We start from the raw sequence: 26,874 nt of genomic DNA on the forward strand, positions 1-26,874 counted from the left end.
ACTTCTAGGATGTCCAGTACAGTGTAGAATTGGAGTGGTCAAAGAGGCTATCTGCCTTGTTCCTGATTTTAGGGGGAGACCTTTAGTCTTTCAACATTAAATATATTAGCTTAGGTTTGCTTTTTTTTTTTTGAGATAGAGTCTCACTCCGTCACCCAGGCTGGAGTGCAGTGGTGCAATCTCGGCTCACTGCAATCTCTGCCTCCCGGGTTCAAGCAATTCTCTGCCTCAGCCTCCCAAGTGGCTGGGATTACAGGCATCCACCACCACGCCCGGCTAACTTTTTGTATTTTTAGTAGAGACGGGGTTTCACTATGTTGGCCAGGCTGGTCTCGAACTCCTGACCTCATGATCCACCTGCCTCGGCCTCCCAAAGTGCTGGGATTACAGGTGTGAGCCACCCTGCCCGGCCTGATTTTTTTTTGTTTGTTTTGTAAATGCCTCATATCAGATGAAGAAATTTCCCTTTTATTCCTCATTTTCTGAGAGCTCTTATTGTGAATGGATGTTAAATCTTGTAAAATACTTTTTCTGCATTTATTGAGAGGATTATGGTTTTTCTTCTTTAGACTGTCAATGTCGTGCATTACATTGATTTTAAAATTTTGAACTAACCTTGCATTCTTAAGATAGATCTCATTTATATTTTGCCCAATTCAATTTGCTAATACTCTGTGGGGACTTTTATGCCTATGTTCATGAGAAATACTTTTTGTGGTTTTCTTGTAATGTTTTTGTTTGATTTTGATGAGTTCAAATATCATGGTAACTCTGGCTTCTTAAAATTAATTGAGGGTATTCCCTTCTCTTCTATTTTCTGGAAGACATTGTGTAGAATTGGTATTATTTTATCCTGAAATGTTTGGTAGAATTCATTAGTTAAAACATCTTGTCTGGGAGTTTTCTTTGTTAGAAGATTTTTAAACCATGAATTCAATTTCCTTGGACTGTTGAAGTTATCTTTTCTTAGGTGAATTGTACTAGTTTGTGTCTTTCAAGGAATTGGTTCATTTCATCTACTTTATTGAATTTGTGATATCAGAGTTGTTCATGACATTACCATATTAATCTTTTAATGTCTGTAGGTTCCGTGGTGATGTCTCCTCTTTCATTTCCTTGGTAATTTGTGTCTTCTCTCACTTTTTCTTGGTCAGTTGAGTTACAGGTTTATCAATTTTACTGATTTTTTTTTTATCAAAGAAGCAGCTATTGGTTTTATTTTCTGTTTTCAATTTTATTGATATCTGTTCTTATCTTTATTATTTTCTTTTCTTTGCTTGGTTTGGATTTAATTTCCTCTTCTTTTTCTAGAGTTTTAAGGTGGAAGCTTAGATTATTGAATTTGTCTATTTGTCTATTTTCCATTTCATTAATTTCCACTCTTCTTGTTTGTAATTTATTTCCTTCTACTTGCTCTGGTTTTAAATATTTTATTTTTCTTTAGATACTAAAGATGGAAGTTTAAATCACTGATTTTTTTAACCAACCATTCTTACTCTATAATGTGAGTATTTAATGCTATGAGCTTCTTTAAGTACCTTTAACTGTATTACACAAATTTTGATATGCTCTGTTTTCATTTTCATTTAGTTCAAAATGGTTTCTAATTTTACTTGGAACTTTCTCTTCAACTTGTGTTATTTAGAAGTATGTTGTTTAACTTACCAATATTTGGACATTCTCCAGGTATCCTGATGCTATTGAATTCTGGCTCAATTTTGCAATGGTCAGAGAATATACTCTTTAATGATTTCTATTCTTTTATATTTGTTAAAGACAATTTTAATATGGTCTGTCTTGATGACTGTTTCACTGCACTGAGAAAATAGGAGTATTCCACTGTCATTGTGTGAGTTGTTCTGTAAACGTTAATTATATCCAGTTGACTTGTTATGTTCAAGTTATCCTTGATTTTCTATCTAGTCTCAACCTGAGAGAAGAAAGTCAGCATCTTAAAGTACAATTGAGGATTTTTATATTTCTCTTTTTGGTCCTTTCAGATTTTGCGTTCTGTATTTTGGAATTCTGTTGTAGGGCACATACTCATTTAGGATATTACTATGTTTTCCTCATGAATTGACCCTGTATGTAAAATGCCTCCTTATTCCTGGTAGTTTCCCTTGTTCTAAAGTCCACTTTGTCTGGTACTAATATAGCATTCCAGCTTTCTTTTCTTTTTTTTAATACAGACAGGGTCTTGCTCTGTCACCCAGGCTGAAGTGCAGCAGTGTGATCATAGTTCACTGTAACCTTGAACTCCTGAGCTCAAGAGATCCTCCCGCTTCGGCTTCTTGAGTAGCTGTGACTACAAGCATGTGCCACCATACCCAGCTAATTAAAATTCTTTTTTATAGAGATGAGGGTGTCCCTTGTTGCTCAGGATAGTCTAGAACTCTTGGCCTCAAGCTGTCTTCCCACCCCTGGCCTCCCAAAGTGTTGGGATTACAGGTGTGAGCCACCACACCCAGCCCCCAGCTTTCTTTTGATTAACGTCTGCTTGGAGTATCTTACTCCATCTTTTTACTTTTAATCAATTTGTGTCATTATATTAAAAGTGTGTGTTTTGTTGGCAGTATGTAAGTTGGGCCTTGATTTTTTTTTTTAATCAAGTCTGACAATCTCTGTCTTCTAACTGGTGTGTTTGGGTCATGTATCATGTATGTTGACTCTATATGTAAGATGCCTCCTTATTCCTGGTAGTTTCCCTTGGTAATCATTGATATTATTGGATTTAAGTCTACTGCTTTATTATTTTTCTATTTTTTGTTCTCCTTTTTCATCTTTTCTGCCCTCTCTTTGATTATGGGAATATTTATTGGTATTACATTTTAGCTTATCTATTTGCTTTTGGGTGTATATTTTCTTATTTTTTAGTAGTTGCTTTAAGGATTATAGTATATAAATCCTGCTTTAAAAGTTGGAATTTTACTACTTCAAATAAAACCTCAAAACCTTAAGCCACATAAATCCTCTTACACTTTTGCCTTGTATTTGTCGTATGTATTACATCTACATACATTAAACTCTCCAGACAATATAATTTTTTTGAGATAGAGTTTTGCTCTTATCACCCAGACTGGAGTGCAATGGCATGATCTTGGCTCACTGCAACCTCCGCCTTCTGGGTTCAAGCGATTCTCCTGCCTCAGTCTCCCGAGTGGCTGGGATTACAGGCGTGCACCACCATGCCCAGCTAACTTTCACATTTTTAGTAGACAGGGTTTCACCACGTTTGCCAGGCTGGTCTTGAACCCCTGACCTCAGGTGATCTGCCTGCCTAGGCCTTCCAAAGTGCTGGGATTACAGCCACCATGCCCAGCCCAGACAATATAGTCATAAATATTTTAAAGAACTTGAGTTTAAAATAGTATAACATTTTCTCAGATACTTGCCACATCTGTTGTTCTCCTTTGGTTCCTGAGGTTTTGCATTTCCCTCTGGTATCAATTCTCTTTAAGAACTCTCTTTAGGCCGGGCGCGGTGGCTCATGCCTGTTATCCCAGCACTTTGGGAGGCTGAGGCAGGCGGATCACCAGGTCAGGAGTTCAAGAGCAGCCTGGCCAACATGGTGAAACCCTGTCTCTACTAAAAATACAAAAATTATCTGGGTGTGGTGGCGCATGCCTGTAATCCCAGCTACTCAGGAGGCTGAGGCAGGAGAATCGCTTGTACCCGGGAGGCGGACATTGCAGTGAGAAAAAACAAAAAAACAAACAAAGAAAACCTCTCTTTAGCACTTCTTATAGTGCAGGTCTGCTGGTGATGTGTCTTTTATTTATCTTTTTTTTTTTCGTTTGAGACAGGGTCTCACTCTGTTGCCCAGGCTGGAGTGCAGTGGCATGATCATACCTTACTATAACCTTGAACTCTTGGACTCAAGAAATCCTTTTGCCTCAGCCTCCCAAATAATTAGGACTACAGGTGCAGACCACCATGCTCAGCTACTTTTTAAATTTTCTGTAGAGATACAGGGTTGCCATGTTGCCCAGGCCAGTCATAAACTCCTGACCTGAAGCAGTTCTCCTGCCTCAGCCTCCCAAAGTGCTAGGATTACAGGTATAAACCACCATGCCCAGCTTTGCCTCCATTTGTGGTGAATACTTTTGCTGGGTAGAGAATTCTGGGTTGTTTGTCTAACACTTTAAATTTGTTGTCCACTATCTTCTGGCCTCTGTGGTTTCTGATGAGAAATTCACAGTCATTCAAATTATTGTTCCCTGTGTGTAATGTGTCATTTTTCTCTGGTTACCTTTATGACTATTTCTTTATCTTTAATTTTAATTTTGATGCTTAATTATGATGTATCTGAGCTTAGATATTAGGGATTGTCCTGTTTAGGGTTTGCTGATCTTCTTGAACCTGTTCATTTATTTCACCAAATTTGGGAAATTATTCTTTATGGCACCCATCTTTTTCTTCCCCTCCATTTCGGAGACTCAGTTGATGAAAATGTTAGACTTTTTAATATTTCCTCACAGATCTCTGAGGCTGTGTTCATTTTTTTCAATGTTTTCTTTCTCAGACTAGATAATTTCTGTTGAATTGCTTTTCACTGATTCTTTTCTCCGTCACCTCCATTTGCTATTAAACTCATCCAATGAAATGTTTACTTCATGTATTTTATTTCTCAGTTCTAAAATTTCTATTTCATTCTTTTTTTCAGTGTCTGTGTACCGGCTAGGACTTTTTAGCTTTTTTTAAATTTCAAGAGTCTTTACCTTTCCCTCATGGAGTATGGTTATGTTGGCTGTTTAAGATCCTTATCGATCATTATATCATCTGTGTCATTTCAGAGTTTATTCTCTGTTTATCATCCTTTCTCTTGAATATTAGTCCCATATTCTGGTTCTTAGGATATACAGTAATTTAGGATTATGTGACAGACAGAATAATGGGCCCAAAGCTGTTCACATGCTGATTCCTAGAGTCTGTGAATATGTCACTTTATGTGGTGGAAGGGATCACACAGATGTGATGAAGCAGGTCCTGAGGTGGGGAGATTATCCAAGTAGGTTCAGCGTAATCACAAGAATCCTTAAAAGTAGAGAATCTTTCTCACTGGGCCAGAGAAAGAGATGTGACAACAGAAGAAGGGTCAAAGTGATGCTGCATAGCTGGCCTTGGCCCTGAGCCAAAGTGTGGAGTGCAGGCAGCCTCTCGATGCCGGGAAAGGCAGCAAGATGGTTCCCCCTAGGCCTGCAGATTCTGGACCACAGTCATGGGGCTCCTCGCTTTAGCCCACGGAGATCATTTCAGGCTTCAGCCACGGGCCTGTCGGGAATGTGTTTGTGTTGTTGGAAGCCATGAGTGTGCGGTAATGTGCTACGGCAGTAACAGGGAACTAACCCAGACTTCATCCCGGACAATTTTCACCTGTGCCCTGAGGCTCCGGGTCCTGGAACTAACCCAGACTTCATCCCGGACACTTTTCACCTGTGCCCTGAGGCTCTGGGTCCTGAGGCACCATCCAGGGAATATGGATTATTTTTTGTTTTGTCTTAGTCACAGCCAGCCTAGTAGTGAGGCTCAGCTTGCAGGTTCTCTCTCCTTCTGGGAGCCTTGTTTCCATATCGGTTTGATTGTCGAAGCCTCTGCTGCATTGGGTGGGTCTGCCCCTGACAGACAGTCCTTGGGGCCTTGGGCACAGGTTCACGTCAGTGCAGCTCAAAGTACTTTACGCTGTGTCTCTGGTGTGTTCCACACCTGCAGCTTGGGGTGAGCCAGGACGCATGTCAGTTCGTACACAGAAGCGGGGTCCTGTCTCCGGCTCTATCTCCTCTGCTTACGTCCCCCACCCTGCTGCCTCCCGGGGATGACTCCTGGTCTTCTGATGAGAAAGACAGTGTTTCTCTTGGGGTCGTAGCTGCCATTCCTGCTGCATGGTTCTGTGCAAACAGGCTTGCTGCCAGGGCAAAGTGGTGAGAGAAAGGGAGGAAAAAATAATGAGGATTGCCCTCTCCTTGTACAGCAGGGACCCCATTGCGATCGTCTTCCATCCACAGGGACGGATTTTCTCTGCAGGTGCTTATGTGCACACAAACCTTTGTCACAGCAGCCACAGCAGCCACGCAGCAGCCACACAACAGGCACACAACAGCCACGCAGCACGTCCCTCCACCTTCCTTTCATCCTGTCTGCTAAGGGATGAGGCACTGTTGGAGGTCCTGGGACAGGGGCCTGACCTCCTCAGCCTCTTCTGTGGCTTCTGACAGCAGCAGTGGTAATACTGGTAACACATAGTGGTGATGGTGGTGGACGCTCGTGTTTTCTGAGTGTGAGCGTGTGTCCAGACGCTGTACCTGCTGGAACTCGGCGACACCATGTCAGCTTCCTGGGGCAGCCTTAATGAATGACTGCAAACTGCGTGGCTCGAACAACAAGGGTTATTCTTCATAGCCTGGAGGCCAGGAGCCAAAACCAGCGCCAATGGGCTGCAAGCGAGGTGTTGGCAGGACGGGCCCTTGCCAAAGGCTCTTGGGGAGAGTGTACTCCACACCCTCTTGCTTCTGGAATGTTCTTCCTGTGAATCTGCATCTCTGTCAGTGTGTCTGGGTGCAAATCTCCCTCTTATAAGGACAGCAGTCATACTGGATTTAGGGCCCACCCTAATCCAGTGTGACCTCATCTCAGCTTCATGACATCTGCCACTGTCCTATGTCCCAATACAGGAAGGTCACATTCATGGGTTTGGAAGGAAATGAATTTTGGGGGACACCACTCAACCCAGTACCACTGTGCTTACCTCACAGCTCTATCGTACCAGACAGGGGAGAGCTCAGGTTGGAAGAGCTCAGGGTTGGGGCAGAAACTCAGGCCTCCCCGCCTCCGGAACCCAAGCCCTGAACTGCTGTTGTGCGCAGAGCTCAGCCCGACTCCACCAGGGGCTGCCCCAAGACTGTGAAGCTCATGGACTCACGCAGCCATCGATGACCCAGTGGGGAGGGTACCTGCCATTACCTCTGTTTATGCTTGGGGAAACTGAGGTGCTGTGAGGTTGTATCTGTCACACCCTCGTAAGGATGGAGCCAGGGTCCCCACTGCTGCTTCTCTCCCAGGGGTGCCTGGAGGAGTGGGGTTTGGACACCTGGCAGGTCTCTTCCAAACCACGGCATCTGCGGTGGCCTTGAGCCGAGACTGCTTCATGCCAGGCAGCCCTGAGGGGCTGAGCTGACTGGAGGGGCACAGCCTGGCATGGGGCTTGGTCACATGAGGGGCGGGGGTGTCAGAGCCGGGGCACCGTCCTCCCATCGGCCAGGACGAGGACTAAGCTGTGACCCCTCTGGGCGCTGAAGAACATTTTGTGGGACTTCAGTTTCAAACCTCGAAGCCACTGGGCAGAGGCTGGGTGGCAGTCACAGAGGCCTCGGGTCCCGCTGGCCGGACGGAAACAGGAAGCTGGCAGGAGGACAGTGTGGCTGGGCCAGACGCCTGAGGACGTGATGCTCACGACAAAACCAGTGGGTGCGGACGGTTTCCACCGGTGCCTCGCACAGGAGAGAAGATGGAGCCAAGTGAGGACCCAAGAGTGAAGGGCCCCAAGCAGTTGTCACCTGAACGGGAGGGCTGGCTGGGCCTCAGGCCTGTCCTGGGGGCCCTGCTGGGCCAGACGCCTTGTGAGCCACGTGGTCACAGTCTGGGCATGATTCTCGCTCCTCAGGGAGACCGTCTGGGGCAAGGACCAGCCGCCCCGTGAGCCAGGTGGCCGTGCTGACGATGCCCTGGTGGAGGGGAGCCCGGGGGTCCAGTGGGGTTGTGGAGGTGTCGAAGGCGGGGGTGAGGGAGGGGGGCGAGCTGGAGCTGGGCAGTGAGCCGAGGCTCCAGCAGATGCGGCTGAAGGAACAAACTTTAAGGGAAGAGGCTGTGAACTAGGCAGCATCCACAGTGCTTGAGTCCACGTAAAGCCCTGAAAACCAGAGAGATCGCTGGGAAGTGGCACAGTGGCCATCGGTGCCTGAGCGACTCAGATCACGTTCTCGAAGTGAATCAGCGACACCAACATCAAGCCACATTCCACGTGAGGGAGCCACGTGCAGCGTAGCTGGGAGTCCCAACGCGTGGCGCAGCTGGACATGCTTCAGATGCTGCTGAACAGTCGAGGAGTCCTTAGCCACCCAGGCCCCCCCATTCTGTGGAAAAGCTCGAGGGGCTCTTCCTCGGCCCTGCAGAGGTGGCAGCTGGGAGCCCTGGACACCAAGCCTGGGCCCTTCCCCCAGACCAGCGTCAGAGCTCTGGGCGCCTCCACCGCAAGGCCTCTGGGGGGTCTGACGGCCCAGAGAAAGGACCGGGGCGCAGATAGGGCGGCCCCCGGGACACACGGCACAGGCTCACTCTGGCACCCGCGCCAGCATTGCTGGGTTCTTAAGGAAAGAGGCCACCATGAAAGACAGGAGTGAGACCCAACCTGAGAAGATGAGCTGGAGGGAACAGAGATGCTCAGAATGAAGAAAAGACAGAGGCAGGAATGGAAAGGGTGTGGGGAGGGGAAGGGAGGGAGGTGAGGGAAAGGGAGGGGAGGGGAGGGGAAGGGAGGGAGGGGAGGGGAGACAGGACGGAGGCCGGAAAGGACAGAAACACATGGAATGAAGAAAAGACAGGGAAAGGAAAGGAAGGAGAGGACAGCGGAGGGGAGGGGAGGGAAGGGAAGGGAAGGCAGAGGCTGGAAACGACAGAGACACATGGAATGAAGAAAAGATAGAGACCCAGCATCTGTGGCACAACCCGGGGACTGCAGTCAACAGTAACTTAATCGTACATTTAAAAATAACGAAGAGTGTGATTGGATTGCTTGTAACACAAAGGGTAAGTGCTGAGGGATGGACACCCCATCTCCATGATGTGACCGTTATGCATCACACGCCTGTATCAAAACATCTCAGGCACGCCATAAATACATACACCTACTATGTACCCACAAGCATTAAAATAAAAAAATTTTCTTAAAAGAAAGACAGAGGCAGCTGTCATCAGGATCCTTGGAGACCAGTGAAAGCACAGCACCGACCAAATGAAAATCAGTCGCTGCAGAAAGAAAATTCAGACATGAAAACGGCTCAACAATTAAATGCATGAGAGCAAAAGCCCTAACAATCCTGGAGAAGGGTTTGACGTGAACGCTGAAGAGGTCTTTCCATGAGTAAAGGAAAAAGAGGTGGAAATAATAAAGTCAGGAAAATGAGCAGAGCCCAAGAGACGCCGGGGGTCAGAGCTCCAGGAAGACCGGAGGGGAGGGAGTCTTCACGCGGGAGGCTGAGCTGGCTTCCCAGAGCCGAGGGCATGAGTTTCCGGGTTGGAAGTTCCTGCTGGGATCTCTGTGAGATTCCATACCCTCGCGGACAAGAAGATCCTAAATGCTCCCAGAGAGGAGGGGCGGGTTTCACGGAAAGGATCCAGAGACAGAGACCTGGATGCAGGAGGCTGGGAGGAAACGCACAAGCGCCTTCCAACCTGGAGTTCACGCACACCCAGGGCAGGGTCCCAGGTTTTCTTCTTTCAAGTTGCTTCTCGCGAAGCCCCTGGAGGGCTTCTCCACCAGAACCAGCCACAGAAGGGGTCAGGGTGGCGATGGGAGCCCCTCCAGGAGGCAGTGGGAGAGATGGGACCTACCACCCCAGGCAGAACATCCTCAGACAGAGACGGGAGAGGCCCTAGAGAGGCTGGGATGGACAGGAACCAGTGCAGGGAAGGTGCATTCAACTGAGACTTGGGGGCTACATCAGTGGTGGTGTGAGTGAGTACCTGGGAAGAGTAAGTCAGCAAAGCTGCGAGCAACTCCAGGCCAACAGGGCTGCTCAGGCAGAGTGGAGGCTTCAGAGGCTGTGCACACCTGGGTGACAGGAGCTCTGCAGGGGGAGCTGAGGGCAGTCATGACACAGCCAGATTAGGAAGGTGGGGCCGGAGCGTGCACGGAGGCAGGGCGAGGCGGGTGAAGGGCGAGGCAGGGCCAGAGCGTGCACAGGCGCAGGGCGAGGTGGATGCAGATGCGGCGGGTGCAGACGCGGCATCCACAGCCAGGCCTACAGATGGTGTCTGAAGCTGGGGAAACCCAACAATGACTTGTTACATAAGCTGTGACTTAGCAAGACAGAGGAAAATGCCCAAACCGCCGGCGAGAAGGGCTCAAAGCAGTCGCTGAAAGCAGCAGGAAGTGATGTGGTGGGAAGGCTGGTTTTAGGGACAACGGCTGAGTTTCGGTGGAGGCTTGCAGGCCGTGTGACTCTTCAGACCGGGCTCATTTCACGTCGACTCTTCTTGCCCATTACGTCATTTCGTCAGGCCTTACCGCGACTGCCCCAGGCCCTACCGTGGCCGCCCCAGGCTTACTTTGGTTCCTGGCTGCTTGGACTGTCTCCCCCATCCCTTCATTTTCCACGTTTCCTTCTCGGTGTAGGTGCCTCTTGCAGGTGACGGGTCAAGGGATCTCCCCCCACACCAAGCACCTTCTTTCACTGGGGCCCACCTACTTCTTGTGATTCTTTAGGAGCTGATTTCTGTCATCCTATTTTGTATTTTCCATTCACTGCACGTCCTTTGGGTTCTTTGTTCCTCCCCTAACCCTCTGTTAGATTGAGCTTTCTTGAACTAAAGGTGCACATTCTGCTTTTGTTCTCATGGGGATGCCTTTGAAACGGGACCTTTCAGGTTGATTGCTGTTTCTCAGGCTCTTCCACGGTGATGTTCCCCCAGCAGGGCCTGTGCCGGCACAGACGCGTCCTCTGGCCCTCCCCACGTTGGCAGCATGTTGACTGTGTCTGAAGCTTAATCCCGATGTCACAGATCCTTGTCTTTGCACCTAACGTTAGGTGTCCCCTCCAGCCCAGGGCACCCGATCATGTCGCTCACTAACCGATCCTTCCTCCTCCTGCGGTCCGCCGTGGGCCTCGCCGTGAAACCTTCTGGGCGCCCCCACGAGTGGGAGAACACTGCTGTGTCTTCGTGTGTGGACGGTTGCCAGGCTGCACGCAGAGCTCCAGGCTGAAGCCTGTCCCGGTGTCTGCAGGGCCACGTGGCCTCGCTGCTGAGCCTGGTGGGTCTGCTCTTTCCTGGAGGCTGTGCTCTTGCTCTCCTGGGAGCTGTTGCAATGTTTTATTGTTTTATTTGTTTTCTTTTCTTTTTTTTTTTTGAGACAGAGTCTCGCTCTGTTTCCCAGGCTGGAGTGCAGTGGCACGATCTTGGCTCACTGCAACCTCTGCCTCCTGAGTTCAAGTGATTCTCCCTCAGCCTCCCAAGTAGCTGGGATTATAGACGTGTGCCACCACGCCCGGCTAATTTTTGTATTTTTAGTAGAGATGGGGTTTCACCATGTTGGCCAGGCTGGTCTCCAATTCCTGACCTTAAGTGATCAGCCTCCCAAAGTGCTGGGATGACAGGCGTGAGCCGCTGCGCCTGGCCTGTTGCAATGTTTTCTTTCTGGTGGTCGAGAGTTTTGCGGCGACGTGTCCTCTGTGAGTTCTTCCCAGCCGAGGTCTCTCATCTTCGGTTCTGGACGTTCTGTGTCTGTCGCTGCACTGGTGGTGTCCCTCTCCATTCTTGCTTTTCTCTTCCGGACCTGCTGTTATCCAGGCAGGGCCCTTCTGCAGCCACCCTCCTGGCTCTGGGTTTCTTGCTGGCTCCGTCTGGGTGGCAGGAGGGAGGCCCCACAAGGAGCCTCCAGGCTGCAGCTTTGTGATCAGCCGCATTCCTGCTGGCGAATGTTTTGTCTGCCCCAGGGTCTCTCCTTTCCTCCCTGTGTGCTGGAACCCTCTTTCTCTCCTTTCCTCCCTGTGTGCTAGAACCCTCTTGTCTCTCTCCTTTCCTTCCTGTGTGCTGGAACCCTGCTTGTCTTCGCCCGTTGCTTGGCTCTGCTTTCCTGGCTGTGGCTCCTGTGCTCCAGTCCCCGTGTGCACTGGCTCCGAATGGGCCTGTGTGGGGCCCGACAGGGCTGGCCCTGGTTGCGTGGAGGGTGGAGGGGAGGGCAGGTGAGCGGGGCCAGCTCCTGGGTGAGGAGTTTACCTTTGAAGGGAGCACCGTGGGAGGGAGCACGTTTGCCCCAAGTCCTCCCCAGTGCAGGAGGAGGAGGGTGGGTGCTGGAGCTGACGGTGTGGCCATGTCAACCTCTCGCGTCTCCGGATCTTGCCTCTCAGGCCCCGGCCCCAGCCTCCTGCTGTCGCCCCCCGGGCAGGGCTGTCTCAAGGCATCGTGGGAGGGCAGAGGCAGAACAGGAAAGTGATTTCTCCCACCTCTATTTTGACTGTGACCCCTAAGCCCCTGCCCTGGGCCGTGGCTCCCAATCTCCTCCACACCCTAACCCCAGATAGCCCAGGACTTCTGGGGTTCCCTCAGCGTTTCTGGGGATCCTGTCCTCAAGTCCCCCTCCTGCCAGGTGGCCGACACTGGGTGCCCTGCGTCCCCATTCCCTGAATGACACTGGTGCGGAATGCAGCAGAGGCGGCCTGGGAGACACGAGCTCCGGTGGTGGGGTGCAGTTAGCCGAACACCAGGCTGAGCAGGGTCCGAAAATTAGGGGAATAAAAGTCCCAGGAGAGGACGAGGTGGCAAACAGGAAAGGCAGCTGACTCACCAGCCCAGAGAAGGGGAATCTCACCAGTTCCCTGAAACAGCTTCTCAGCTTCGGGGCTGGACGGGCGGCTTCCCAGAGGCCACTGCAGGCCAGATCATCAGAGGCGCCTGCTCCAGCTTCCACCCTGCCTGTGCCCAGTGGCAGCCGAGCAGGGCCTCACAAAAACAGCTGTGAGAACAGCCTTGCGTGTCTGGAAGCCCCAAGCCGCTCGGCAGACGGTCACCGGGCCGCGCTGCTGCTCTGGTGTGGTTTCTGGAAAAGCATCTGCAAATTCCTGAGAGGTCCCCAGGAACCAAAGTGTCCAGCAGTTGAAATGTAACAAGTGGGGAGATACTCCTCTGCCACAGGCTACTGTCCTAAAGAAAGGCCTAGAAGCCCTCCCAGCTGGGGCTGCGCACATGTTCCTGTGAGGGACCCTTTGGGAGAGGATTGAGTGAGGGGAACAGCAGGTGAAGCAAAAGGGATGAGCATCCCCTTCCTCCAGCTTCCTCCACGCAGTGATATTGCCTGGCTCTAAGGGACTCCTGGTACAAGGAGGCCATGGGTCGTCCAGAAACTCGGGCCAGAAGCGAAGGTATAAAACACCAGATGGTAACACAGGACCACAACTCAGGAGGCTCTGGGAGCACAAAGTGGGGGTACAGGGGAAACGAGCCCAGGAGGGTAAGAGAGGGATAGGGCAGTGGGGCCCTGCAGCCCAGGAGCTGGAGGGTCCCAGCCCCCATGACAAGGTGGCAACCCAGACAGAGGGACCCCGGGCCTTGGGCCTGTCCTGGCAGGGACAAATGCAGAGTATGCCCTCCTGCCCTCCCTCTGGGCCTGGCATGGGGGCTGGAGAGGACGGCCGTGCGGGGACAGCAGGCTGGGAGGGGGCATCCCACACCCCCCTTTGTCCCTGACTTTAGAGGTGATGGGGGTGGAGAACCGGGCCCTGCATGCCATGGCTGGGGTCTGTGTGTCTGGGGGTACTGAGGCAGGCGGCCCCAGCCTCACCCTGGCATACGTCGGCCACCGTGGAGAGAGCGCCATGATGCCCGAGCCTGCTTCTGGCTCTGTTCTGGGCACTTTCCCACAAGCCCCACAGAACACTCTCGGCCTCATCTCCTGGCCTGGCATTTTCTGCTGCTTCTTCGGCCTTTCTGCTAAGAGAAATTCACGTTTTACCGTCTGTTGTAGCTGCTGGGCCTCCTGTTCCGAAGCTCCTTTGAAGTGGCTTTCATTTCAGGCGTCCCTGACCGTCCACGTTAGTCCCTGACCTTCTGGGTTAGCCCCTGACCTTCTGCGTTAGCCCCGACTGTCTGTGTTAGCCCCTGACCATCCACATTAGCCCCTGACCATCCACCTTAGCCCCTGACCGTCCACCTTAGCCCCTGACCTTCCACATTAGACCCTGACCATCTGCGTTAGCCCCTAACCGTCCACCTTAGCCCCTGACCATTTGTGTTAGCCCCTGACCGTCCACCTTAGCCCCTGACCATCCACCTTAGCCCCTGACCATCCACCTTAGCCCCTGACTGTCCGCGTTAGCTCCTGACTGTCTGGTTAGTCCCTGACTGTCCACCTTAGCCCCTGACCATCCATGTAAGCCCCTGACTGTCCAGTTAGCCCCTGACCATCTGTGGTCACTGAGCCGGGTGCACAAAGTTCTATTCAGTGGTGTTCACTCGGCCCCTGCTCTGCCCTTGGCTCAGCTGGGCTTGGACCCTTGTATCCCAGGCTCTCCCCAGCAGGCGACGTCAGCACAGGTGAGGGTCCTGGGCCTGCCCCTGGTGGAAGGATAGTTTGTGCCAAACCAGGTTTCAGGCACCGTGCATGCCTCACCCCCCCTTGGCTGTTACTCCGTTTTAAGCTGCCGACACTGGGAGGAGGCAGTGCTGTTGTCACCGATGGGCTCCTGTGAGAAGGGCTGGGCTTGCAGGGCCTTCTGCCCCCGGGCCTGGGTCCTGTGGGCTCCGGAGGCTGTGAGTGGCCCTCAGCGAACTGTGGGTCTGGGTGTGGCCCTGGCTCCAGCAGCCGCCCCAGTCTGTTCTGGGTGGATTTTCCCCACCCGAGGTCACTAGTGCACTTGGGACCCCCCTGCCAACATGCCCAGCACCACTGTGGCGCACCTCATTCCTCTCGAGGACCAAGCAGCCGCAGCTCCCGCTCAATGCCCACCTCTCAGCCTCGCGGCTGCTTTCCTGCTGTTGGTTTCCTACCAGGTGGTTCTTATCCCCATGCCACCTTCCTTGTCTGCTCTGAAGCAGCCGGGTCAGCACGGAGTCCCCTTGGGCTCTCCTGGGTGTGGAGCTGCAGGTGCAGAGGGACGGCCCAGACCAACTCTAGCCCCAAGGTCTCTGAGGCCGGGGCTGGTGGTGCAGGACACACCCGGGCCGTGGGGTCCCAGGCTTAGGGATCAGCAGAGGCGGCTCCCCAACCACCAGGACCCCGGCAGGATGGGCCTGGCGCTTCTGGAGGGAGATTCACTGTGGTAACCGTCAGCTGCGTTTGTTTATGAGTTGTGAGTCTGCTTCTCGTGAATTAAGTTTCACACTCAGGGGTGTTTGCATTCAGAAAGCAGATCCTGGTTTTAAAAATGTAAGTTTTGTTCTCTAGAAAATGACATCAACTTTACACGTCGGATTGCCTGTCCAGCACAGCCGTTTGCCCTCCAGTCACAGAGACAGCGGGTGCTGCCCTGATCACTGGAGGGTGCCTGGTGCTGCTGCTCACCACGCCCTCACAGACGCTCACTGTTGCCGTCCCGTCTTTCACAGGAGGAAACCAAGGCCCAGGGAGGTGAATTAACTCGCCAAGGGCCCACAGCAAAGGTGAGGGCGGAGGCGGCGGCCGCACTGGCTGGTCTCCCTCGGCCAGAAGGGGGCCCAGGATACTGGGTTAACCGAGCGGGGCTGCAGTGGGCGTCAGGAGGGACTGCCTGGGGACCACCATCTGCCTGCTCTTCTAGGGCCCCGGGGCTTCAGTCAGCCTCCCCCTCTGTGGCCATCCGGCCATCCACCAGCTGCATTCTCAAGAACTGTTTTCAAACGTTGGAGCTGCTCAGTGGAAGACAGTCAAGCCTGCGTTTACTGTTTGTGGGATCTATAAACAGCCAGTTATTCAGCTCCCCAAGCAAGAGCGCTGCCTCGCACGCACGCAAGCCCCACGGAGCGGCCCCTGTGAGTGATCTGGCTCCAGGAGGCCGGGCCAGCTGCCCCGACGCCCGCCCGGTGCCCGCTCGCGTGACTAGCCGCCGTGTTGTGGCTCCGTAACCGTGGCAACGGCTCTCAGGGGAGCACGATCCTCCCAACTTCCCTTTACTCCGAGGAGGGGCGGCCAGGGAGATGTGGAGGGTTGTTCCTTTTTCCCTCATTTTCCCTCTGCCATGACCTTGACAAAAATAATCTTTGAAGTACTTGCCGGCTATTTTTTCTGCCCTGGAACTGGAAGAGATCAGGATATTTAAAGGGTTTGACAGAGGAAGTCCCGGCTTTCTCAGAACATTTGCCCCGTTCCCTGCGGTGCCTGGGGGAGAGCGCAGCTCCGGCCCTCACCTGCCCCGACCTCCGCTGTTCTTGCGAAGTGGCAGGTGCGCCGTTTCCTGACGTTCAGTAACAGCACATAGATGTGATCTTTTTCCCCTTAAAAAAAGTACAGCCTTAACCTTAGAGCCAAATCCCTTTTTCCATTTGGAAAAGTGATCTCATTTTCCATGGACCATGTTTAAAAAAAAACAAAACTTTTGTAGGATTAGAAAGGCAGAGGGAGAGAAAACAAACAGACGTTCGAGATGCATATTTGAAAGATGGGCCCACATGTGTAAAAGTATTTGGCGTGACAATGCTGGACCAGAAGTCAATCTGATATTGAATCCATATGACACGGCAAACAGCATTTTATGGTCTTTTAAAAAAAATTCTGCCTTGTGAGTTAAAATTAAGGTTGCTTTTGGTTGTGACTAATCTCATAAAATCTTTTTTAAGAAGACATTTTATATACTCAAGCCTTGAAAATGTCTTTGGTCTTTGAACTATTATTAGTAGGACATCATCAGTATGTGGCAACCGCTGAATTGGGAAAAGCTGTGGCAGGAGCCGGCGGACACAGACCCCTCCCGGCAGTGCCAGGAAGGGCTGGGGGCTGAGGACCCGAGGCCCGGTGCACACCCCTCCAGCCTGTGTGGGGCGGGAGTGAGGACTCTGTGTTACCACTGCCCGGCTCAGAGCGGGCGGTTGGATGGCAACTCCGTTCTCTTCCAGCAGACGCCCCCCAGGCCACACGGCCCCCGGCTGCTTCACGTTCTCCTGTTTTCTAACAAACCCTTGGTGCACCCCACGTCATCTCACCCTGTCTCTGCCTAAATCCCAGGGGAGGGAGGGGCTGCAGGGGTCTGAGGGGCGGGTGCCAGCCTGAGGGGCCAGCTGAGGCGCAGTGGTGGTTTGGGTCTCCCAGTTCCGGACACAGCTGCTGGCCCCTAAGATGGGAGCCGCGATAGAGAAAGGGCCTCGACACCGCGGGTGCCGGCTCTGGGCCAGGCTTTCTGGGTTGCTCGGTGTCTGCATCAGAACTTTCGAAGGGGGTGGGATTGGCCCATGGTCCCTCCACGGCCACAAAGTCCCTGACCTCCATTGGCACCAGCCCAGGGCCCAGATCTTGCTGAGCACAGGCGGGGACGATCCTGGGCCCTCGTGGGTACTCCCCACGGTCAACTCCAGGCAGGACAAGAACTTCAGGAGTTCCAGAGTGAAGCTGTGAAGCCAGGGCAGGTGGATGCAGCAGTGAAACGCAGGTCAAGTGCTCCTGGCACCATCGTTCTGCAGGATGCCAGTTCTGCGGGGCACAGTGTGTGATTTAACCCTCACCACAGCTTCTGAGTCACCTTTTATCCCAGGTAGGGATTGCAGAGGAGAGCAAAGGTCGTGAAGTGATTTCAGCCTTAGCTACCTTCCTTCTGGAAATGTGGCCATAGCAGCAGTGTTCCCAACCAAAGCAAGGGGGCAGCCAAGCCTCCGCTGACAGGTGGGCGGATTAGCAAGATGTATCTACTTACAGAGGAGGAGTATTCAGCCTTAAAAAGAGCGGGGCAGCAAAAGAGAAATACACAGACAGGCCTGCACCAAACTGAAAAACTTCTGCCCAGCAAAGGAAACCATCAACAGAATGAAGAGGAAGCCGACGGAACGGGAGGACGCATTTGCCAACCATACATCTGACAGGGAGGAAAGACCCCACATACATAAGGAACCCAGCTAACGGAAGAGCAAGAAAAAACCCGATTAAAAACCAGGCAAAGGACCTGATAGACACTTTTCCAAAAGAGACACAAAATGGCCAGCTTGTAGGTGGAAAGGTGCTTGGCATCACCAGGCACGGGGAAGTGCAAATGGAAACCTTCAGCGAGCTCCTCTCACACCATCAGGACAGCTGTTTCAAAAAGATGGAAGGCAGTCATTGGCGAGGGTGTGGAGAAAAGGGGACCCTCGTGCACCATTGGTGGGAAGGCAGTTGTTGATGAGGGTGTGGAGAGAAGGGGACCCTCGTGCACCGTTGGCGGGAAGGAAGTTGTTGATGAGGATGTGGAGAGAAGGGGACCCTCGTGCACCGTTGGTGGGAAGGCAGTTGTTGATGAGAGTGTGGAGAGAAGGGGACCCTCGTGCATTGTTGGTGGGAAGGTAAATTAGTGTAGATGTGATGGAAGGCTACATGGAGCTTCCTCAAAAAATTAAAAATGGAACTTCCATGCAACCCAGCAGTCCCCCGCTGGGCATTTACCCAAAGGAGCTGACATCAGAATCAGAGACACCGTATGTTTATCGGAATGCTGGTCACAGTAGCCAAGACATGGAGACAACCTGCATGTCCACCAGTGAATGCACAGATAAAGAAAATGCTCTGTGTATACACCATGGAATACTGTTCAACCAGAAAAAGAAGGGAATCCCGGTATTTGCAAACCACAGATGAACCTGGAGGACATGGTGCTCAGTGAAATAAGTCATGCACAGACAGTTCTGCGTGATCTCACTCATATGTGGAATCTAAAAAAGTGGAACTCATCAAAACAGAGAGTCGATGGTTACCAGGGGCCAGGGGGGTGGGAGGGGGATAAAAAAGGAAGGAAGGAAATGGACACGCACTGTGGCTCGGATCCACCTTGACGACTCCGCGGAGTGAAACAAAGTCAAAGCCTGCTTGATTCGCCCAGGTGAGGGCCCCAGTGTAGGCAAATTCACAGAGGCAGAAGGTGGGTGGGACGCACAGGGCTGAGGAGGGGAGTAGGGGCGAGTGTTTAATGTGGACAGAGTTTCGGTTTGGGAGGGTGGGAATGTTCTGAAGATGGACGGTCATGATGGTTGCACAACAATGTGGATGTGCTTAATGCCACTGAGCTCAAAATGACTGAAATTTAACCACTTAGGTCAGGTGCAGTGGCTCACCCTGTCATCCCAGCACTTTGGGAGGCCAAGGCGGGCGGATCACCTGAGGTCAGGAGTTCGAGACCAGCCTGGCCAACATGGCGAAACCCTGTCTCTACTAAAAATACAAAAATTAGCTGGGTGTGGTGGCGCAGTACAAACCTGTAATCCCAGCTACTCGGGAGGCTGCGGCAGGAGAATTGCTTGAACCCGGGAGGCGGAGGTTGCAGTGAGCCGAGATCGCACCACTGCACTCCAGCCTGGATGACAGAATGAGACTCCGTTTCAAAAAAAAAAAAAAAAGAGTAACCACTTAAAATGGTTAAAATGGTATATTTTTAACTTTCCCTGAGAAGCATATTTTTCTTTATTAAAATTACTGATGCGGAACATTTGATTCATTATCATTTCCATGGTCTTCGTTCAAAGTGTCTGTTTCCTGGGTCTCTTGAGTTTCTCAATATGCCTTCTCTTCCTTTTTGCTCAAAGGACAAAGAACCCACATTAAAGCTTTTCCTCCTTGAACAGCTTGTGGCCTGGATGAGAATGTAGCTATTCCAGGCACAGTCTGGAGTATTTGATGGAATATCTCCTCCACTTTATTTTCTGACTCGTCTACACTTTCTCCTTTCTTTATAGTAATTCGAACTTGGTGTTTTTTCTTAATCCACGGCTGAATCTGTTTAGTCTTTGCGTTCAAATCCTGTTGTCCAACGTTTGAAGAAAAAGTCAGTTCCTTTGTCAGGGTTGGTCCAGTTTTGGGGTTACCCTTCTCCATCTCTCTCAGCCTCAGCCGTTCCTGGCGGGTCTGCCTTCCTGTCATGAGCTGGTCTTCTGCAGGCTCCTTTGAACCCGTCGCAACTCTCTCTCATCCATGAGTCTAATCACATCTGCTCTGTGCACGTTCCCAAATCATTGCCCTTCTCATCCAATATGTGAATAATTCGCTGACTAATTTTTCTTCCAGTGTTACTAAAAGCTGTTTCACTCTTTTTTTTTTTTTTTTTTTTCCTTCATTCTGGGTGTCTTCAGCGGTACTAAAGGCTTTTGCGTGATTTAGGAAGGACAGTCTTGGGGCAGAAGCAACAGGGGACCACTGTGCTGGTGCTGTCGTGCACGATGTGTTCACCAAAACATCTAACGCAACTATTTTCAGACTTTACAGTTTGTAGTGTTAACCTCTTTAGAAAAAGAGCAGCCATCCTGGGCCGGGGCAGGCGATTGGTACTAAAATGGTAATTTCTATGTTATGTATATTTTATTATAATTTTTAAAACGTTTTTATGGTTTGGAAAAGACTGTCATAAAAATTCAATCTCTTGGTTGGGTCAGTAATACGAGGGACATGGAAGTCTGGCCTTGGGGGTCCCAGCCCATCACATGAGCTAAAACTAGAGTCCCTAGAAACCCGCCAAGAAAGATTTCTTCCAGCTGGTGGGAGGCTGGATGAGAAGGTGTTTTCAGGTGAAAATCCGAGGCAGCACAGGACATGGTGAGATGATTATCCAGCTTGCTGATCTGCCGGCGGGCACCACCTGCCATTCCTCCTCCATGCCTTCAAGGAGCAGGCTCAATCCATTTCGGGGAGGCTGGCACGAGGCTGTCTTCACACCCCCCGCGGGATCCATTTCATGTCCTGCTGATTCATCCAGCTACTGAGAGGAAAATAGTGATTTCCTTTCTGTGGATCATCCCATGGGTGCACTGGATCCTTTATTCAGTGACATAAACAACTAAGTCCCAAGTGTTCCATAGCCCCCTCCCCCAGAGAAATGCCGCAGGTCTGAGATTTCCCCATTTCTCTTGGGGAAATCTGGGCAAACTGAGAGCTTGTAAACAGCCCCGGATGGGTCCAGGCAGATTCGCCAGACTTTCTGCTCACGACCTAAAGACGTTAGTATGGAGCCAACCCTCTTTCTCGGAGCTGCACAGGAATGAAAATGTATGGGGTCAATTTCCCTTTCTAGAAACGTGGTGGAGTTCAGGGGGACTGATAACGACGGGCTTCTTGTCTGATGCCAAACCATATAAAACATTGGCCTATTTTGTCATCGTGGAGCAGCCTACGGTGTTGCCCGCTGTTTTGTTGTGACAGCTGGGCAGGGGCTCCCTGACGTCTTCCTCCGAGTGGGAGGTGCTTTGTGAGACTTGGGTTTCTTGCTCAGACGCTCAACGCAGAGTTCAAATCCCACTGTGAAGTCATCAGCTGGTGCCTGCAACTCTGTGTCCAGAACCAAGCGCGTGGCACACCCTTCAGGTCGGTGGGAGAGAGGGCCTTTGGGTCGCTGGCACCTGACCCAGCAGCCTTGTCCCGCCGCCTGCGACCACCAGCTCCTCCGCTCTCTCCATCGGTCGTGACATCTTACTGCTCCCCTCGCCGACCGTTGAGTTGATCTTTGACAAGTGTTTCTTTTATATTTTCACGGCACGTGTGACTTTTCTTTTTGGATACTTTACTGATTGAAAAATGTGGCTCTGCAGCCTAGCAAGGCTCTAGGTCTGAGGCTGCGTCCTTCTGGTGTGGCTTTCCTCCTGAATTAGGCGTGGTGTGATGGCGTCTGGGGAAGAACACGCAGCCTCCGGTTTGAACTGGACCCTGGGTAGCAGTTCAACCTTCCCCACACCTGTGACACCCAGCAAGATAGACACAGATGTATGAAACGCTCTACAGCCACCTGAAGAAGGTAGAAATTCTGCAACAAAATTACCTGGGGAAAAAAAAACTAAGGAGAAAATGGGAAAGGCAAGGCGTTGTCCGGAAGAGGCCTCTTGCAGTGTGGATGGGAACCTGCCACAGCTGGGCTTGGGCCAGGGGCCCACAGTGTCGCTGGGGACTCGGGCCACTTCTGCTGCCCCCAGCCCCACTTCCTTCCAGCCAGTGGCTCTGTGAGCCGCCTCTTGTCTGCATTTCTTGCAGGAACGTGGAGGGACCGGAACATGGAGGGACCAGTCCAGGATGGCCCCACGTCAGGAGAAAGAGAGTCCCCAATCCCCAGCCCCTACCTCATGGGCCAAATCACTCCATGTGGGAGGCTGGGAGGCAAACATTTTTGTGTGAGCGAGCTACTCTGAACAGAATCATAATTGCATTGGTAAGGAAGAATGGGAAGTTGTCTCAAAATAAAGGGGGATCAGGTGCCTGGTCCACTTGTTCTTAGAAGCAAATTTCAGGAAAACATTAAGAAACAGAAAATACTCAAGCTGGTTAGGCTATTCAAGAGCATAGAAAGGGATGGAAAGTTTTTCAGTTAATTCAGAGAGGTTAGGAAAACGCTGGTGCAAAAATACGATGCAGGCAGCTCAAAGGAGAAACGCAGCCCCTTCTCCCCTGTGAAACCGCACAAAACAATTCCAGATAAAATAATAGCAATTGACTCCCATCTGTGTTATCAAAGCATGGGCCACTGCAGTCACGGTGATCCAGGAGTATGGTGAGACCCTGATGCGGGGAAATACTCATAAAGTTAACTTACCAACTTGCTATACTAAAAGAGGAGGGTGTCAGCTTGCAGATGACCCCGATCAAACAGGCAATACTAACAAAGTTTCTTAATAGAGCACCAGTTATCGGAAAGCCTATCCCTGTCCTAGTGATTTGAGGTGACACCTTTTTCATGCATCAAGTTTCCACTTGTGCTTGGACCCACTTCTGGATGTTCCATTCTAGTCCATTGATTTATGTGTCTGTTCATGCACTGTGATTTAATTATAGAGGCCTGACGGTATTTCTTAGATGCTTAATAAGAAGCTCCTGTCTCCTGGCTTTTTTTTCTTCCTGTGCTTTTGTAGCTATCGTTGCATATCTACTTTCATATTTAGTATAAACCTACTAGCTGCGTAATCAGTTTGGTGCCATGTTTATTAGTATTACAGTGTGTTGATAAATTCACTCAGGAGGAACAGGCATCTTTAGGGTGCTGACTCATCTTATGCAAGATTGAGGTGTGTCTTCCCATTTGTTCAAATACAATTTTTTGTGTCTCTGGAGATGTTTTGAAGTTTTCTTCATATAGGTTTTGCACACGTCTTAAGTTTATTTATAAGTACCTTAGCTTCTTTGATGTTTTTGTAAATGGGGCTTTATCTATAATTATGTACCCTAATCTGGTCATTTTTCCAGTTTGTAAAGGTTATGGGTATCTGTATGTTAATTTTGTACTGAATTATTTTATTTGGGTTATTTTATTTTATTTTATTCTTGAGACAGAGTTTCACGCTTGTTGCCTAGGCTGGAGTGTAATGTCACGATCTCAGCTCACTGCAACCTCCGCCTTCCGGGCTCAAGCCATTCTCCCACCTCAGCCTCCCTAGTAGCTGGGACCACAGGCATGCGCCACCACACCCAGCTAATTTTGTATTTTTAGTAAAGACAGGGTTTCACCATGTTGACCAGGCTGGTCTCGAACTCCCGACCTCGTGATCCACCCGCCTCGGCCTCCCGAAGTGCTGGGATTACAGGTGTGAGCCACTGAGCCTGGCCTTACTTGGGTTATTTTATCATGGATTCTCCTGGGTTTTCCTGATGTACTATGGTGTCCTCTGCAAAGAGAGAGTTTCACTTTTCCCCAATTGTTGTACATCTTGTTGATTTTTCATATCGAATTGCATCAATCCATACCTGCAGTACAATGTCCGATACCACGGGAGGGAGTTGGCAGGCTTCTTCTTTAAAGGCCCACATGGTGAATGTTTTAGGCATTTTGGGCTGGGCTGTCTCCACCCTGGCACTCTGCTTTGTGGTGTAGTACAAAAGTAGCCACAGACAATGAATAAATGCGTGGGCATGGCTGTGTTCCAGTGAGGCTCTGTTTACAAAAGCAAGTGGCAGGCCATAGTGGGCGCCATCCTGGGGCCATGGTTGCACCCCTTGTATGGGTGGTGGTGGGCCTCCCTACCCTGTTCCTTGATCTTACTGGGAACACCTCGAGTGTTTCCCTATGAAGTCGCTGCCTTAGGAATGAGGCACACACACATACATGTTACCTGTGAAGAAGGTATTCAGTAATTCCTATTTTCTTGAGCCTTTTTTTTTTCAGGAATAATTGTTGAATTTCATTGAGGGCTTTTTCACCATATATGGAGATAATCATTTCCCCCCTCAGATCTGTAAATATGGTCTATTATATGAATGGACTTCCTAAATTGAATCAACCTTTCATCCTTGGATTATATCTGCTTGGTTGTTGGTGTATTATTTTCCTAATGTGAAACTGGAGTCTATTTCTTAATATTTCATTTAGCACATTTGCATCAATATTCAAAGGTGATATTGGTGTGTCATTTTCTTTTTTATTTTACGCTCCATATCAGAGTTAAGTGTCAATGTTATACTTCTTAAAAAGGACTAGAAATTTTCCTTCACTTTCTGTGCTCTGGAACAATTTATGGGGCATTGAAATTATCTGATCTTTGAAGATTTGGTAGAATTCCGTGTTAAAACCATCTGGGCCAGGTGCATTTTTGTGGGGTAATTCCTTGATAACTTTATTCCTTCTACAGGAGTTGATCTTTTAATCTTGGTATCTTGAATGGGGTCAATTTTTATAAATTCTATTTTCCTAGGGAAATCTATACTTTAGGTTTTCAAATGTATTTGTATATAGGTCTTTCTCCCACTTTTATTCAATCACTTGCCCTCTGCCACACCCAGGGAACCACTTTCTGATATTTATTACTGTAGATTAGTTTGGCCTGTTCTTAGATGTCATATAAATAGAATCTTAAGTTTATGAGCTTTTGCATCTGATTTTTATTTAACATAGCGTTTTTGCGATTCATCAATGTTTTTGCATAATCAGTAGGTTTAAAATTTTTTTAATTGTCTAACAGTATTCCATTTTGTAATTATTCTGAAATTTGTTTATCCATTATCCGATGGATAGTTATTTGGATTATTTCTAGCTTTTGATTATTATGAGCAAGGTCAGTGTGAACATCCTTGTTCCAGCCTTTCTGTAAACATACCCATTTCCCCTGATGAAATACTAAGGCTGGAAATTCTGGGTTGTAGGGCAGATGTACACTTGCCTTTATGAGGAACGGCAGGACAGTTTTCCAAAGTGACTGTAGCATTGTACATTCCCACCAGTCACACTCTCGCCCTCACCAGTATTCAGTGCTGTCGGTCCTGACAGCGGCCACCCTGCAGTGTGGAGCAGCATCTCAGTGAGGTGCTAACTTGCACGTCCCTGCTGGCTGAGGATGCCGAGGATATTTTCACGTGTATGATGGGCGTTACTCTATCTCTTTTGGTAAAGTATCTGTGCAAACGTTTGTCCCATTGTTTAAAATTGTTTTTTTAAATTGTTGATTTGTAGCAGTTCTTATAGATTCTGGATAAAGTCCTTTATCAATGTGCTGTGCGTATTTTTTCTCTGTGGCTTATCTCTTCATTTTTTACTGGCATCTTAAAATAAAGCCCAATTCATCGAATTTTTTCTTTACAGGTTAGTGTTTTTGTATCCTACCCAAATCTACCTACCTCAGACTCATGAGAGCATTTTCCTGGGTTTCTTCTGGAAGCTTTGTGGCTCTGGGGTTGTGTTTGTGTCTGTCGTAGGTCTTGAGTTAATTTGTGTGTGTGGCGTGAGCTAGGAGTTGGGGTTCATTTTTCCATACACATCTCCAGCTGTCCCAGCCACGCTGTTTCAGACCTTCCTTCCCCACTGACTGACCTAGTGCCCTGGCTGAGGGTCAGCTTGTCTACCCTAACCATGTCCTGCTGACAGAGCTTTGCAGGAAGCCATGAAGCCAAAATAAGTTCCACAATTTAGTTCTTTTTTAACAAGATTTCTTTAGCAAGGCTAGGTATTGTGCAATTCCATAACTATTTTATTATTTTACTATTGTAGAGACAGAGTCTCACTCTGTCACCCAGGCTGGAGTGCAGTGGCGCGATCTCAACTCACTGCAACCTTGATTTCCCAGGCTCAAGCAGTCCTCCCACCTCAGCTTCCCAAGTAGCTGGGACTACAGGCGTGCACCACCATGCCCAGCTAGTTTTTAAAGTTTTTGTTTGTTTGTTTTTTGTAAAGACGGGGTCTCACTATGCTGCCCAGGCTGGTCTTGAACTGCTGAGCTCAAGCAATCCTCTCACCTTGGCCTCCCAAAGTGCTGGGATTACAAGTGTGAGCCACCATGTTCACTCCTGTAATCCCAGCACTTTGGGAGGCTGAGGCAGGTGGATCACGAGGTCAGGAGATCGAGACCATCCTGGCTAAAATGGTGAAACCCCGTCTCTACTAAAAATACAAAAAATTAGCCGGGCGTGGTGGCGGGCGCCTGTAGTCCCAGCTACTCGAGAGGCTGAGGCAGGGGAATGGCGTGAACCCAGAAGGCGGAGCTTGCAGTGAGCCGAGATCGCGCCACTGCACTCCAGCCTGGGCAACAGAGTGAGACTCCATCAAAAAAAAAAAAAAATTTAGAATCAGCTTGTCACTTTCTATAAGAAGAAAAAAAACGTTTAAAATTATGATTGGGATTGCATTATCTACAGATCAATTTAGGGAGACAGGACAACCCTAACTACACTGAGCCTTTCAATCTAGGAACACTGTTTATCTCTTAGTTTATTCAGGTGTTTTCTCCGTGATGTTGCATTGTTTTCAATATACCAGCCTTGCACGTCTTTTATTAGATTTATTCGTAGGTATTTTATGGTTTTTGATTGGAGCCTGGAGTTTTCTTTGTGGGAAAGTTTTGATTAGAAATTCAATTTATTTAATAGATATTAGGTTATTTAGATTTTCTAGTTCTTCTTATATCACTTTTGTTAATTTGCATATTTCAAGGAATTTTCCTGTTTCACTTAAATTGTTTTATGTATTAACTATCATTTTTAGTATTTTCTTATTATCCTTTTAATATTTGTAGGACCTGTAGTGATGTACTTTTAAACTCCTGGTGTCAGTGATTTGTTTTTTT

General features: G+C 49.5%; 1 protein-coding gene and 1 pseudogene across 2 annotated transcripts in view; one reads left to right on the forward strand and one right to left on the reverse strand.

Moving 5' to 3' along the window:
- AHRR (aryl hydrocarbon receptor repressor) overlaps nt 1-26,874 on the forward strand; it is a 107,820-nt gene that overhangs the window by 55,310 nt on the left and 25,636 nt on the right. The gene's annotated exons all lie outside the window — the stretch shown is intronic.
- On the reverse strand, nt 19,328-20,153 carry LOC116456799 (translation initiation factor IF-3, mitochondrial-like; annotated as a pseudogene).

The sequence above is a fragment of the Hylobates moloch genome, unplaced genomic scaffold (assembly GCF_009828535.3).
Source record: "Hylobates moloch isolate HMO894 unplaced genomic scaffold, HMol_V3 SCAFFOLD_17, whole genome shotgun sequence".
Taxonomy (NCBI): Eukaryota; Metazoa; Chordata; class Mammalia; order Primates; family Hylobatidae; genus Hylobates; species Hylobates moloch.